Genomic DNA, 14,185 nt, shown 5'->3' with positions numbered 1-14,185 from the left:
AGCATTTGGCAATAGCCTTTGCCACAACTATTATGACTGTTTCTGAATTATGAAACATGGGAAAACCCTGCTTGTGAAGTGTGCAAGGCAAGTGCCAACTGACTGAAGGGGACTCATCACAGTCTCTTGATGGATTGAAAACTTCATCTGGAAATGCCCTTGCAGGAAGTCACAAACACTAAACTGCTTTAAAGTTAATACACAATTGTAATTCAGGAATTCTTCAGTGATCTGATTATTTCAATCCCTTTTCCTGCCCACTCCCCCCCCCCCCAATTCCTGCCTCTGGCTTATTGAATGTTATGGTGTTTCAGATTATGATTTAAATTTGTAAATGTAGCTATGTTTTTCCTTACAGTAGAGTCTCGTTTAACCAACCTTCGCTTATCCAACATTCCGTCTTATCCGATGCCCCTAAAAAAAACAACACGCATAAATCGGCGACAAGAAAAGTGTGCCGCCTGTTTGTGAGCGTGAGTGTACTTTCTTGTTGCTCCTGACGGTGGCGCCGCAACGCAAAAATCAATTGCAACAGGCGCAGCGGATCGTTTTTTTTTTTTACTGCACTCAATCGTTACTGTGTGTTATCCGACGTTTTCACTTATCCGACATTCTGCCAGCCCATTTATGTCAGATAAGCGAGACTCTACTGTATTTATCTTCATTTGATTTAACTGATTTATTATTAGATTTATATCCCACTTTTATTTTTGTACAACTCAAGGCGGTGTACATAATGCTCCTGCCTCCTATTTTTCCCACAACAACAGCCCTGTGAGATGGATTGGGTTAAGAGAGAGTGACTGGCCCAAAGTCACCTAGTTGGTTTTTGTGCCTAAGGGAGGACTAGCACTCATGCTCTCCCGGTTTCTAGTCCAGCACCTTACCGTATTTTTCTGTGTATAAGACGATACTTTTTTCTTAAATCGTTACACTAAAAATTGAAGGTCGTCTTATGCAAGGAAGTAAGCCGAGGAGAGAACTGCGTGGTTGTGAAACTGCCCATACTTTGTCTCTGCAAACAGGCTTCCTCCAATCACGAGCTTATGTAACTGATGTCAGCTGATGCTGAACAAATCAATTGGAATGCATCCCGTTGGAGGTGGAGAGCGTGTAGGCAGCGTGCAGATGCAATAGGGACTGGTAATGTCAGAGCATTCTGAGCCCATAAAGATGTTGGAAAATAAAAAAATAAATAAGCGAATGTCTTACTCTGCAAAATTCAAACTGAATGTAATCAGTTATGCAAAAGAGCATGGAAACAGACCTGCAGAGAGACAGTTTGGACCTCCTCCCACTGAGTGTATCATGTAAATGTTACCTAATTACTAAATAAAAATGTGTTCTGCTTTATCTTTAAAATATTGATTTCTTAATTTTGGGTTGGAAAAGTGGGGGTCGTCTTATACATGGGGGCGTCTCATTCACGGAAAAATACGGTAATTGTTACACCAAAATGGCTCTCCTAATTATTATAGGACGTGATTTTTTTTTTTTTTTGGTCATGTCTTTTGCTATTTTTGTGGGCTGTAAACTGTGTGTGTGTGTTGATATGAATGAATGATCAAAAATCAGAATATAAGTATTATACATAAAGTCAATGAGCAAGAGTACTACTATCAGATATACATGCATATACATACATACATACATATGCAAAAAGATCATGTGACACTGAGCTGAATGTTCTCAGAAGAGATAAAAGTTTTGAAAATGTTCTTTGACTTTTTTCACCCAGTGAGAAAAAGAAAGCTGTTGACCCAACTCTTTTATTGTTTTAAATGTCCATGTGTCACTGCCATTTTATCCCCACAATCCTTCAGAATAATGCTACATGTGAGGGGTAATGTGGGTACCACAAAATGCCAGGTAGCTTGTTAACGTGAGAGGTTTGTTGTTAAACTGTTTTACCGCTGATTCTAATTGGTGAACTTTGTAAAATCAGACAGAACGTCTGCTCCCCTCCAACTCAAGAGATGTAGATATCAGTCAGAAAGCTAGACAGGATGATTTATTATTTCTCTTGAATAAGGGCAGGCCAGGAAATCTTGACACCACCCAGACACAGCTAAGTTCAATGCTGTCTAGTGACTAGCTGCATAATGACATTGTTCATTCGCGTGGCCAGCCCTAACTTTTGGCAGAGTGAAGCAGTGGAGATGTGTTTGACTATTACAGGACAGAGATATACCACTTGGCTCATGTTACATCTTCTAAGATTGCCTTCTGCCCTCAAATGCCACCATGGGAATTGTTCAGTAGCCAGGCTAGCAAGTTTCACTATGTAAAATATAGTGTGTACAGGTGTGTGTTTGTTGGGGGGGGGATGCCATCTTATTTCTCACTTTAAGTAGTGAAATGCTACTTCCCTGCTAAATCTCTGTGGAATGGAATGTTAAGTGTTAACATGCAAGTATATTCTCTCAAATAAAGTTTCTTTTTTTATATCACGGAGTAATTTTTGGACACCCCCCCCAAAAAAAGGGGGGGTTAGAAATGTTAGCTAAATTCTAAATCCACTCTTCTAAATATCTGATTGTCTGAATTCATGTAGTTTACTTAAGTTGCCAGGTCTGTATATGAGACAGCATACTTGTTGATTATGGAAGTAATGTTGTATAGATGATTCTAGTCTAGTGATTGAAGGTACGAGCTTTGAGGCCTTAGGTTCAGTTCTTTTTTTCATCAATGAAAACTTACTAGGTTTCTAAAAGCTGCTCTCTCAACCTTGGCTTTATGCCTCAGTATGGGGATAGCGCCCTGGGGGCTAGAGGTGGATGTAGAACGGTATAACATATACAAAATACGTTGAACCTGTTAATTTAAATATATGGCATAAATGCTAGATGGGAAGAGAATGTAGCACAGATAGACTGCAAATTTTTATGAAGAAGGTTGCAGGTTCAATCTAAGAAAAAAATACTGCTTTTTAGGTTTTGATGTACATGCTTTTAAAGTTCATGATACAGGAGAGAAGCGAGACTCTGCCAGGGTTTCCACAGAACTCCCCTCCCCGCCGATAAAACGTTTTCCCCAAAAGATTGCAATAATGACATAGAAAAGAAAACCTGGGAGGGGTGAGGATGTAAGCACATGCTCAAAATATGATTCATCTAAGAGGGCTGGGGACGTATGGGACGGATGGAGACAATAAACCTTGTCTGTCCGAGCCACTCCTGGCATGAATTCATAGGAATGTGAACCAGTGGAAGATTGGGCAGGCAAAGGGCTGCCTTCTGAAGAAACAAGTTTGAGCAGGAAGCAGGAGGCATGTCTGCTCCTTGGTCCTGGTGACTAACAATATTTCAAAGAAATGCAGAGGAAATATTGAGCTAGGTCTTCCAGGAATGGTGGGATGTAGTTTTGGAATGTAATCTTCCAGACATGGTTTAATTTCTTAAAAAAGCAGGTAACAACACAAATATGTTGGGACTTATATGAATATAGTATATAGTATAATATAATAATATTCTACTCTACTCTACTCTACTCTACTCTACTATGTTAATATATATATATATATATATATATATATATATATATATATAATATATATAATAATGTAATATAATATAATGTTATATGTTGGGACAAACATATGAATGGTCCTACAGGTGGAATAGAATCATTTACTTATGCATTGCCATCAAAGTTCATGCTTTCTGTTAAGTAAATCAAGAGGAAAGAATGGGTACCAGGTCTGAAGAGCTTACAGCAGAGTGGATAATGGTTGTAGGCCTACTTTTTACAATGGTATATGTTACAATTTCCAACTGTGTTAGATTAACCTAGTTATATTATGAGCAACTTTGTGAAAGTATGGGCCTTGAAAAATGGAATATAAATATCTAGATACATATTTAAAGATATAATCAGAGAGGCAGATCATCTGATAAAAGTGCAAGAAATTTGGAGCCATCAAATCTGGGCTGAAAATGATTGTCCTTCAATTTTATGGAAAATAAATGGCTTCTTTAAAAAAACAAACAAACCCAAAGGATAATATTTAGTGAAATTGCCATAAATGAGAGATGAATTTCATATGGTACTTCCCTGAGCTTGACTGCTAAAGGTTACAAATTAAGTCTTCTGCGATCACCTTTTTAGCTCTCTGACAGTCCTAGCTTCACTTGCATTCTGGGGAAAACATTATAAGAAATTCCTCTTGTGAGGCTTTTACAGATCATGGGGCAAGAGATGGGAAGTTGTACAGTGATGAAGAGAAAGATGAGAGAAAACAACTCTAGGATCATTTACAACCTTGCAACAATACCCACCCACCCCAGCACTTCCAAATAAATCCCAAAGTACTTTAAAAGTAATCTGAGAATGATTAATGCCTCTTCTGGAAGACAAACTATGGAAATCACATTTTGGCGCATTGTTAAATAGTTCTCCAGAACTCTCATGTGAAACTAGCCCTTTCACCACAGATTAAGACAACCAATTAAAGAAAACAGACACAGATTGGGGCAGGGTAGGTGTGGAGTAGCAGTGCCATATCAGAAACACCTAAAGAGTAATTAGCTTTAACAGATAATTCTGGATGATTTTGGCTTTTCTACAACTCCTCCCAACTCTTGCTGTGATTGTGATAAATATATGGGCTAGCAGAAGCTTATGATAAAGTAAAACCAAGCCTATTCAGTCTCTTGTGGATTTTGGTTCCATGCATCCTTGATTCAGGGGGGACACGGTGGCGCAGCAGCTTATAAGACGCTGAAAGTTGCCGGGCAGAAATGGCTGATGCTTCAGTGGTTCGAGTCCAGCCTTCGCGTTAAACAGGGTGAGCTCCTGTTTCCTCCCCAGTTCCTGTCAACCCAACAGGTTGAAAACTCACGTGAGTAGATAAATGGGTACTCTCACTCCAGTGGGAGGAAAAATGCTGGCGGCACCTTGGAAAGGAGTCGGGAGCAGTTGCCGGTAAAACGCAAAACTGCGCTCGCCCGAAAAGGGCGCGAAGCAACGGAAACCCCGCCTCCTGCGCGCGCCAGCTGGGCTCTGCTCTAGGAAGGAGGCTCTGGCAAACCACTTCTGAAACAGTTGCCTTGAAAACTGCAGGGACTCATCCAAGCAGTCACTGCAGAGTCAGTAATGACTGACCGCAGACAAAAAAAAAAAAATCCTTGATTCACTATGAATACAGCACTTAGGACAGTAGACATGATGAAAAGCATTAATCGCAGAAGATGTGCATAAGTTGGCAAAGCAGGTTAGATCCAGTCATCTTGTAAGGCCTGATCTCAGAAAGAGATCTGCAGATGCCAATAAAATGGAAGATCAACTACTGGAATCCTTTTCTAAGGCCTGAACCTTGCTTTCAGCATCAGAATGGGAGCCAAACAATCTACAATACTGTCGTGGGAACTATAGGATTATACTGTAAAGCTGCAGAAGTTTGCACATGAAGAAAAAACATAAAGCATAATTATACTAAAATAAAGCATAATTTCCTCTTTTAGAAGAGATATCCCCTCATCTCTTTTCAATACTACTAAGTCAACATTATTTTAGTGAGATTAATGCACTATGTTGCTACAGTAAGAAAGAAGGTCTGAAGGTATCTATGATTTATTTTGGTTTGGAGAAAGCAATTATTTATTCCTTTTAATAATTAAATGATATTTGAGTTGTCTAAACTTCAAGAAGGACATAAGCAGCTATCTTAGTACTAGAATCCAGGCGTGGAATATACCCTTGGTATTTAACACCTCAGAGCATTTTAGATTTCTCAGCTGGAGACTAAATGCACAAACAGTATCCTGCCAACAGATTAATATTTTAGATTGAACAGTCCATTGGAAATAATTTTCAAACTCTTCCTGTGAACTGAGATCAGGTTGGATTTAAAAAAGAAAAGAGTATTACAAAATAAAGTTGGTATTTGTACAGCTGTAAGAAAAGTCTATAAACATCTCAGTGGTTTAATTTTACAAAAGAGATGGAAAAAAATTAGCCAGGAGTAAAACAGGAAACCCATAATTAAGACAGACAGTTTCAAGAGACACAGAATGTATATCAAACCTTTAGAAAGTCCCACCTTTCTGATGTATTCTTTAATATTGGCTCAGAAAATGTTGTGTTTATGCATATGTGATAAAAGCAGTTTTAAAGTGACACAGATCTGCATTGGCTGATCTGATTGGAGGCTCTGCTGATCTGCATACAGATGGCCAATGGAGGTGCTAAGCACTGTATCACTTTATGATACTGAATACCTTGGTCTGAGCCTTTATCTGATGCTAGTGCAGGTGCAATGGATCAGAATGCCTCTGGATTACCTACAAAAGGCTGTTACACATTTGTGAACTAGAATAAAAGGGGTTGGTTCAAAGAGAAGAAGAAAGGCAGCCTTAACTTGTCCAGATGGCATCATTTGATTCAAATTCTTACTAAATCAGTCATATTACACTGCAAACAAATATACATCCATACACATCCAAATACACACACATTATAGAGTGAGCCAATGGCACTTTCATTTGCTATATATAGTGTGAGTGAAAAAGAATCAGATGGTTTTACCCTAGAAAAGCAATGTGCAAATGAAAGAAGAGTATGGGCTATATTGCCTGGCTTCCATAAAACCAAGCTGTCTCACCTTTTTTTTTCTTTTGCCTATGGCCTTTGTTTAAAACACTGACAGCTGAAAAAAATGGTGGTTAAGCCAATTATTAGTGACACATGAGATTCCTGTACTTATACCTCCAAGCAGACGACCAAAGATGCTCAGGACCCAACTCTCCCACTTACTTTCCTTTCCAAACTGGACGTGGAGATGAATGGAATCACGTGGACCAGCTGGTGGGCAGCCATGGGTAAGAACTAGAAATGAGGAACAGATTTTTGTCTCTCTCTTTTTTTGGCCAAGGGTGCTGTTCTTCATCACTTAGATTCCACAGGAAGTTAATTGACTGTGGTGGTATGTTGGAATGACCTTGGGAGACAGGAGGAAGACCCAATCCTCTAGGGTGTGGGTCTTCCTCCTGTCTCCCAAGATCATTCTCACATACCATCACATCAGCTCAGCTTGCAAAGACCTACAGAAGCTCCATGGTGTCTTGGGATGCAAGGGCCTTGGGGATGAATTGAACTCTGATTGGCAGAGTCTTCATACATGGAAGGGATTTCTTCATAAAATAAGGGAGATGCACTGTAGGAATGTCTCTCTCACGATACCAGTTAGAGTATTAAACCAACATTTGTGGTTTATGTGGTTTACCACATATTATGAGTAGAGAAATGCATTTTGGCAGAAATATTGAAGGTTGAGAGAAGCTGCATGGTGTCTCAGTTTCTTTATCTGTTCCAAGATGATTTGGCTTAGGGAATCCTAGCTCCCTGCTCAGCAGACCACTACTGTGGATGACATAGGCTGGCTAGGTAACCACTGATCATCCTGCTTACAATCTTCAATTTAAAAATGTTGTCAATCAATCTCCAGGGTTGAACCAGCAGCCAAGCACTAGGATAAACCATGGCTTGCCACCTGGCAGCAGGATAATTTAAATCTCTTCTTTTCCCAAACCTGTTGTTATTCTTCTGTTTGTTAAATAAATGTTGCTACGAATCAAGGCCAACAGCCTTGTAAGCAAGATGGAGTTTTAAAACAACAGCAGCCTTGTCAGGAAGAGCCAATAAAGTGAGCCAGACCAAACAATGGTTTTTTAAAAAATCATTAGACAGGATTGTCCCTATGCTGCCTCTCTTTCTGCGCAGATCCCATGGCGCACATTGGTTTTCTGAGAAGCTCCAGGAAATGAAGCGGAAGAAGAGATGTCTGGAGGGCCATTGGAGGAAGAGGGAGAGTGAACCTGACTGAGCATGAGTAAGAATCCATGTTAGGGATGACATCATGGCAATCAGGGTGGTGAAATGTTCTTATTTCTCTGCCCTTATTGTGTCTGCTGGAATGCTCTGGATCCTGTCAGTTAAAGAATGTCATCTTCCAGGACCGAGGAAGTATGCCTATTCTGTTGCAAGTCCTGACCTCTGGAATGATCTCTCCCCAAGATTCATGTGGCTCCCACCCTTATGTTGAGGAAATTATTGAAGACCTGGTTGTTCTCTCAGGTCTTGGTTTTGTTTTGATCTGTTTTGGTTTTGGTTTTGCTCTTCTTATTGGTTATATTCTTTTATTTGTTGGTTTTTAGTGGTAAGCGACCCAGAGTAGTTTAGGAGTCAGGTGGCTTACAAAATAAACAATCAAACAAATTGATTAACACATATTTAATAATACATCTAGTACCTACCAGAAGAGCAGTATCCCAATGTATACAAATAATTCATATAACGCCTGACAGCACTTTACAAAATGTGGGCTGGACATTCAGCAGGCAGATACCTCCTTGGAAATCAGATGTCCAGTCTTTCCGGCAGCCCAAGGCAAAATGGTCCTGCAGGGCAGTGTACAATGACCAACAAGAGCAGGCAGACCTCAGCTGACCAATAGGAGCTTGGCAGGTGCCAGTCCCTGACCAAGATTGTAAATGAGGCGCCAGAGATCATTCACGCACCAAGAAAGCCCAAAAATACTATTTTAAAACTGGAACAGCCAAGAACAAATATACTTTGCTTTTATGGTAGGCTGGAATTTAGATGAAAACTTCATCATTAGTGAGGCATCTTTGTGCTGTGGATGGCAGGTTGTGAGGATGAATGCCTGAATGGGAAAGGACAGACTGGATGCACTAGATCAGTGTTTCTCAGCCTTGGCAACTTGAAGACGTGTGGACTTCAACTCCCAGAATTCCCCAGCCAGCAAGGCAGCAATTCTGGGATCCGAAGTCCACACGTCTTAAAGTTGCCATGATTGAGAAACACTGCACTATATGATACCTTAGACGTCATGGGGGTGTAGTGACATGAATGCGCCCGAGAGCGGGTTTTTTCATGAGGACGTGAATGGATTCCTTGGGACTAAGGAGGAAAAAAATCCCTCTCGGCAAGGATTTTCCTTAGTCCCTTGTGGGGAGTTTTCTTTCCCCTTAGCCCCTGGCAAAGAGCTCTCCCCTCCCCGCCTCATATCACTAAGGTACAGTGGGAAGGGTGGGGCTTGTTAGTTGACATTCAAAAAAACAAAAAACAATGTTTTTTGGGGTTTTTTTTAAAGAACAGGTTTCCTGCCTGAAAAAGTGTGAGAACCCCTGTGCCAGAGGCAAGGCCAACTTTCTTCCTGTCCAAGGATCTGAGGCAAGAGTCAGATATTGTGCTACCTGAAACAGAAGAGCAAATATTTCCAACCCCATATTCAGGCAGAGGGAAAATGGGTTCAGTTCATTTCCAGTCAATGTCAGTTTCTCCCATGTTCATTCATCAGTTATTCTCCCACTTATTTCCACATTAGTCAGAGAATTCTTTCTTAATCCATAGGAAAATAATTAAAATATATACTTAAATATGTCTTTTGGGATGAATGCTCTCATCAAACATCTATTTTTAAATGTATTTCATATTAAAGTACTCATTTCCAAATAGATTTCTTGCAAACATAGGCATGTTATTAAAAAAGAAAGAAAAGAAATAAGTTTTTAGCTTAGGGTTGGGGTTTTAGTTTTGTAAAGCCAAAAACTACATTACAAAATTTAGAGCTCTGAAGGGCAGGCTGGCTTCCTTCAAGAATTCCTAAATGCTGTTGGAAAAATAAGGAAGGCAAGCAGGCAGGCAGGCAAGCACGCTACTCTTCTGTTGTATTTGAAATCAGCTGGTTGCATCACTCTGCTTAATAGTAGGACCAGCTCTGAGTTCATTCTGACTACTGAAAAAAACAAACAAGAACCAAGCTAATGATTTCAAAAAGGCGTAAGAATTTTTTTTTAAAAAGGGGGGGTTGATATCAAAGAATAGGGTTTTTCCCTGATAACTAAGAACGTAATCTGAGGATGAGAGAGAGACCTCCAGATCCTGCCCCTATTTTATGACTTCACGAATCACCTCCAGCTTGCAGAGTGTGCCTCCCTTCTCTGCCATGTTCATCTGCAAGTCCACGGGTTAGCTCTGCCTCTTGTCTCTCCCTTCACCCCCACTCTTCATATAAGCAGGTGGAACAGCTGCAGCGTTACAAGGAGACAGCCAGTTGGAACTCATCCTTTTCCACAGAAAATTGGCAGAGCAGCCGCTCCCTGTTCAAAGCAACTGAGGGAGGTCAAAAAAAGAAACCCTTTCCCAAACAACTGGCTGAGGCTTGATGGCCAAAAGTGGTGGTGCCCCACCTGCTAGAGGGGTCATGGAAAAGGTTTTTGAAGTTGGCAACCTTTTCGGTGACTGGAACCCCTGGTGGATCTCCCTGCTGTTTGGGGGAGTGAAGGTGCACAGCTTATCAAGATCCTCAAGAGGCTGCAAAGGAACTCTCAGAAGAGATTTAATGGGAGTCCTAATTGGAGCAGGCAGAGGGTAGAACCAGCCAGTACTTGATCAAATTTGGCTTCTGTTCTGGACTAGGAGGTTTTTTGCTAACTTCTTTTGCAGCAGCCTTACTCCTATCAGTAACGGAGGGTGGGGTGACCATACTGAGCTAATCATTTTCTCTTTCTTTTTCCTCCTCTATTTGCATTGCACCATATCTGCTATATCTCTAGGCCAACCTGAGAACTACCTTCTTTCTTTCCTTCTGGAGAGAAGCAAATGGCTTCCCCTCTCCATCCATCCATCCATCCATCCATCCATCCATCCATCCATCCATCCAGATGCAATGTATCCCAGACTGATGAATATTTTGCACCCTGTGTTTCGTAAATCTGTGATTCTTCTTATGGTGATAATTCCAAATGTTTAATTTGTAATCAATCACTGTCCCCTTTCTTCAGAACAGCAAAGAGATCTGTATAACCTCTTTCCTACTGGGTTTTAGAAGGGTCATTAAAACCTGGCTTTGTAAGCAGGCCTTAGATATATGGCCTTCTATTTCACAAAGGAGCCAGTTTGGTGTAGTGGTGAAGGCACCAGGCTAGAAACCAGGAGACCATGAGCTCTAGTCCCACCCTAGGCACAAAGCCAGCTGGGTGACCTTGGGTCAGTCACTCTCAGGCCTAGGAAGATGGTGGCAATGGCAATCCACTTCTGAAATCTTGCCACGAAAACTGCAGGGACTTGTCCAGGCAGTTGCTAGGAGTCAACACTGATCCTTAAGACCAAAAAAAAAACAACCCCACAAAAAATATTAATTATGATAGCAGAGAAAATGCATTAGCATTGGAGGCACAATTCGGAAATCCATACTGGGCCACTGCTGTTAACAGACTACTTCCAAGTCACAAAAATGTGCAGACCTTTAAGATTTCCAAATCTTTTTTTCAGGCAAGTTGGTGGAAAAAGCATTCTGAATGGGACGGAAGATATAAACTCCTTCAAAGTAAAGAGGTATTCCCTTTTCACATTTCTGTCAACCTCAAGCTTAAATTCTGCCCCTTCATCTTACTGGTTCACAATTTCCTGCTTCTTTTGCTGGAGAAGACTGAACCAAAATACCAGTTCGATAGTTCTGCTTTTTCTTTATTATTTGTTAGCATTTTTCTGTCTTTACTGAGCAGCTGGCATACTGTTTCTATTTCCTTTTATTTTGAACTTATCTAAAGAAGGCCCATCAGTTGCTGTTAGTATCCTCCAAAAGCCTTGATTCCTTCTGAGCTTTTGCTTTCCTGAAACAAGCTTTACAGTTCCTAGTTATGACTGTATTCTTCCTTTTGTGATATGGCCCTCTTTCTTATAGGAGTATTATTTTATTTTCAAGTCTTCAATAACTTATTTTCAAGTCTTCAATAACTCAAGAAGTCACACTGGCTTCTTCTTCCTCTACTACAGTGTTGTCCAAACTTGGCCACTTTAAGATGAGTGGACTTCAACTCCCAGAATTCCCCAGCCAGCCATGCTGGCTGGGGAATTTTGGGAGTTGAAGTCCACTCATCTTAAAGTGGCCAAGTTTGGACAACACTGCTCTACTACTTTGTCTCACAATTATGCCTTTAGTATCTCTTTCCTTAGGAACTCCCACCCATCTTGAGCTCTTTTTCCCTTCAGTATCTCCTGCTTTGGAATCTTATTTATCATTGCTGATTTTCCTGTCTTGAATTAGGCATTCAATTATGCTTAGCGTTTGTTTCTGTAAAATTGAGAAGTCCATGTTCACTTACATGCTCACTTTTCTCAAGTAACTCCCAAGAAGGTATCTATTAGGGTTGCTTGTTGGATTTGAAGGGGAAAAGGTGCTTTAGAACATGTGGGGGCATGCACAGAGCACCTCTCGGCAACTCGTGAAACTGAATGTGTATTTTTCTTATTGCAGCTGCAGAGAGCAGCTGCATGATCCTAAGAAAAGATGTGGTTGCTTTAATGAATTACTGACAGATGCTATGTCCAACCCCCCACATACTCTGAAACATCTTTTCCCCTCAATTCTGAAATGCTGCATAGCTCTAATACCTGTGTGTAAAAGACAGGTCTAATACTTCATTCCTTTCCCACCAAACTTACGTCATAGTGTAGTGTGACCAAGGAACAATTCCCATGGAAGATGAAGGAGACAACAAAACTATGCAGATAGATAGTTTAGGGTGGCTATCCTATTTTACAATATATTGCCCTCAAGCTGAAGGGTTGGCAGAGGGCAGCCTTCTCTATGACGATGTCCTGTATATATAGGATTCAATCTTTAAACATCAATTTTAAAGATAAGGACTTATAAAGGAATGCAGCAGGACCCTTGGGGGGACTTCATCAAGTAGCATTTGGACAAGAGATAGAGCAGGCATGCAGGTTGGTAAGATATAGCTCAGTAATTTTTTGTACATTTAAATCTATACATATAACTCAGCTAATGCTAATATCAGGTTTGCTTGGCTTTACTTTTTCACTGATATATAAAGGGTTATGTGAATCAAACTCACTGCCGGGGACAACTAAGTACAGGGGGAGCCTAGCACAATAGTATTTCCAACTATTGATACTTGGTCTTACACTAAAGTGAATGGCTTCTAGATTGTGTATTGTCTAAGTATAAATCTCAAATCCAAAGTTGGAAAGGATGATTTGGAGAGGCCTCTCCAAAACTCAATCAAATGAGTTTTGATTTAGAAATACTTGCCTTGTTGCTGATTCAAAGTCTTCCACTATGTTCCATCTCTAATATATTGTGTGGGATCTAAGCATGTTGGATGGCAAGGAGGCACCATGCAATAACTAGCATGGAAAGATTTTTTAAAAGAATGACAGATTTTGGTGCTTCCTAATATTCTTAAAAGCCTGGGTAGGCAGGAGGTGGAGGTTAAATTCAGTCACTGACAAGTCTGCCCCTAAATCATTGCAATCAAACTACCATCAGTTGCTCTAGTCACAACTTCTTAGAGATGTTGGTGGGGAAATAATTTGAAATACTCTAACCATTTATTCTCTTCATTTATTTTATTTATTTACCATATTTATATAGCCACCCATCTCACAAAATGTGACTCTGGATGGTGCACAATAAAAAAATTAAAAAACAATAATATAAAAAACAATTAAAATTAATATTACAATTTTAAAAGGGCAAGGAGAGAGCAATGGATATTAACAACAGTGGAGTCACCTCAACAACGCACCATTCCCTTGGAGCCTCCAATCCTGATGACAAAGCCAAGTCTTGAAGGACTTGCAAAAAGTTAACAGGATTGGAGCCAGCCTGATGCTCCATAAGATGGGCACCATCTCCGGGGTCCTGCCAAATGTAGCTTTTAGCAGACAGGACTTGCAACATAACTCTTCTGCCAGATCTGATGGGATGGGCAGATATAACTGGGCAGAGGCAGTCCCTCAAATAATCTGGCCCCATGCCATGAAGGGCTTTAAAGGTCAAAACCAGCACCTTGAATTGGACCCGAAAGCAAACTGGCAGCCAGTGCAGCTCGAGGAGCAGAGGTGTAATTTGTGCCATTCTAGGGGCACACCTAACTGCCCACGCTGCTGCATTCTGCACTGGCTGAAGCTTCCAGATATTCTTTAAGGGCAGCCTCATGTAGAATGCATTACAATAGTCCATCTGGGAGGTGAGCAGGACATGAATGACTGTAAGCAGAGCCTCCTGATCTAGGAATGGGCACAACTGGTGCACAACACAAAGCTGTGTGAAGGCCCTCCTAGCCACCACTGCCATCTGCTCTTTGAGCAGGAATCATGAGCCTAGAAACCCCAAGTAGTGCACTAGGTCTGTTTG

General features: G+C 40.7%; 1 protein-coding gene across 1 annotated transcript in view; it reads right to left on the bottom strand.

Annotated features, from left to right (window-relative positions):
* Nucleotides 1-14,185, bottom strand: part of NUDT14 (nudix hydrolase 14) — a 90,660-nt gene that overhangs the window by 1,465 nt on the left and 75,010 nt on the right. The gene's annotated exons all lie outside the window — the stretch shown is intronic.

The sequence above is a fragment of the Python bivittatus genome, unplaced genomic scaffold (assembly GCF_059951505.1).
Source record: "Python bivittatus isolate LINGU-HERP-01145 unplaced genomic scaffold, Pbiv_v1 ctg000580_np1212, whole genome shotgun sequence".
In the NCBI taxonomy this organism is placed as follows: domain Eukaryota; kingdom Metazoa; phylum Chordata; class Lepidosauria; order Squamata; family Pythonidae; genus Python; species Python bivittatus.
Note: the sequence above shows the minus strand (reverse complement) of the source record. Positions and strands in the feature narration are given on the sequence as shown.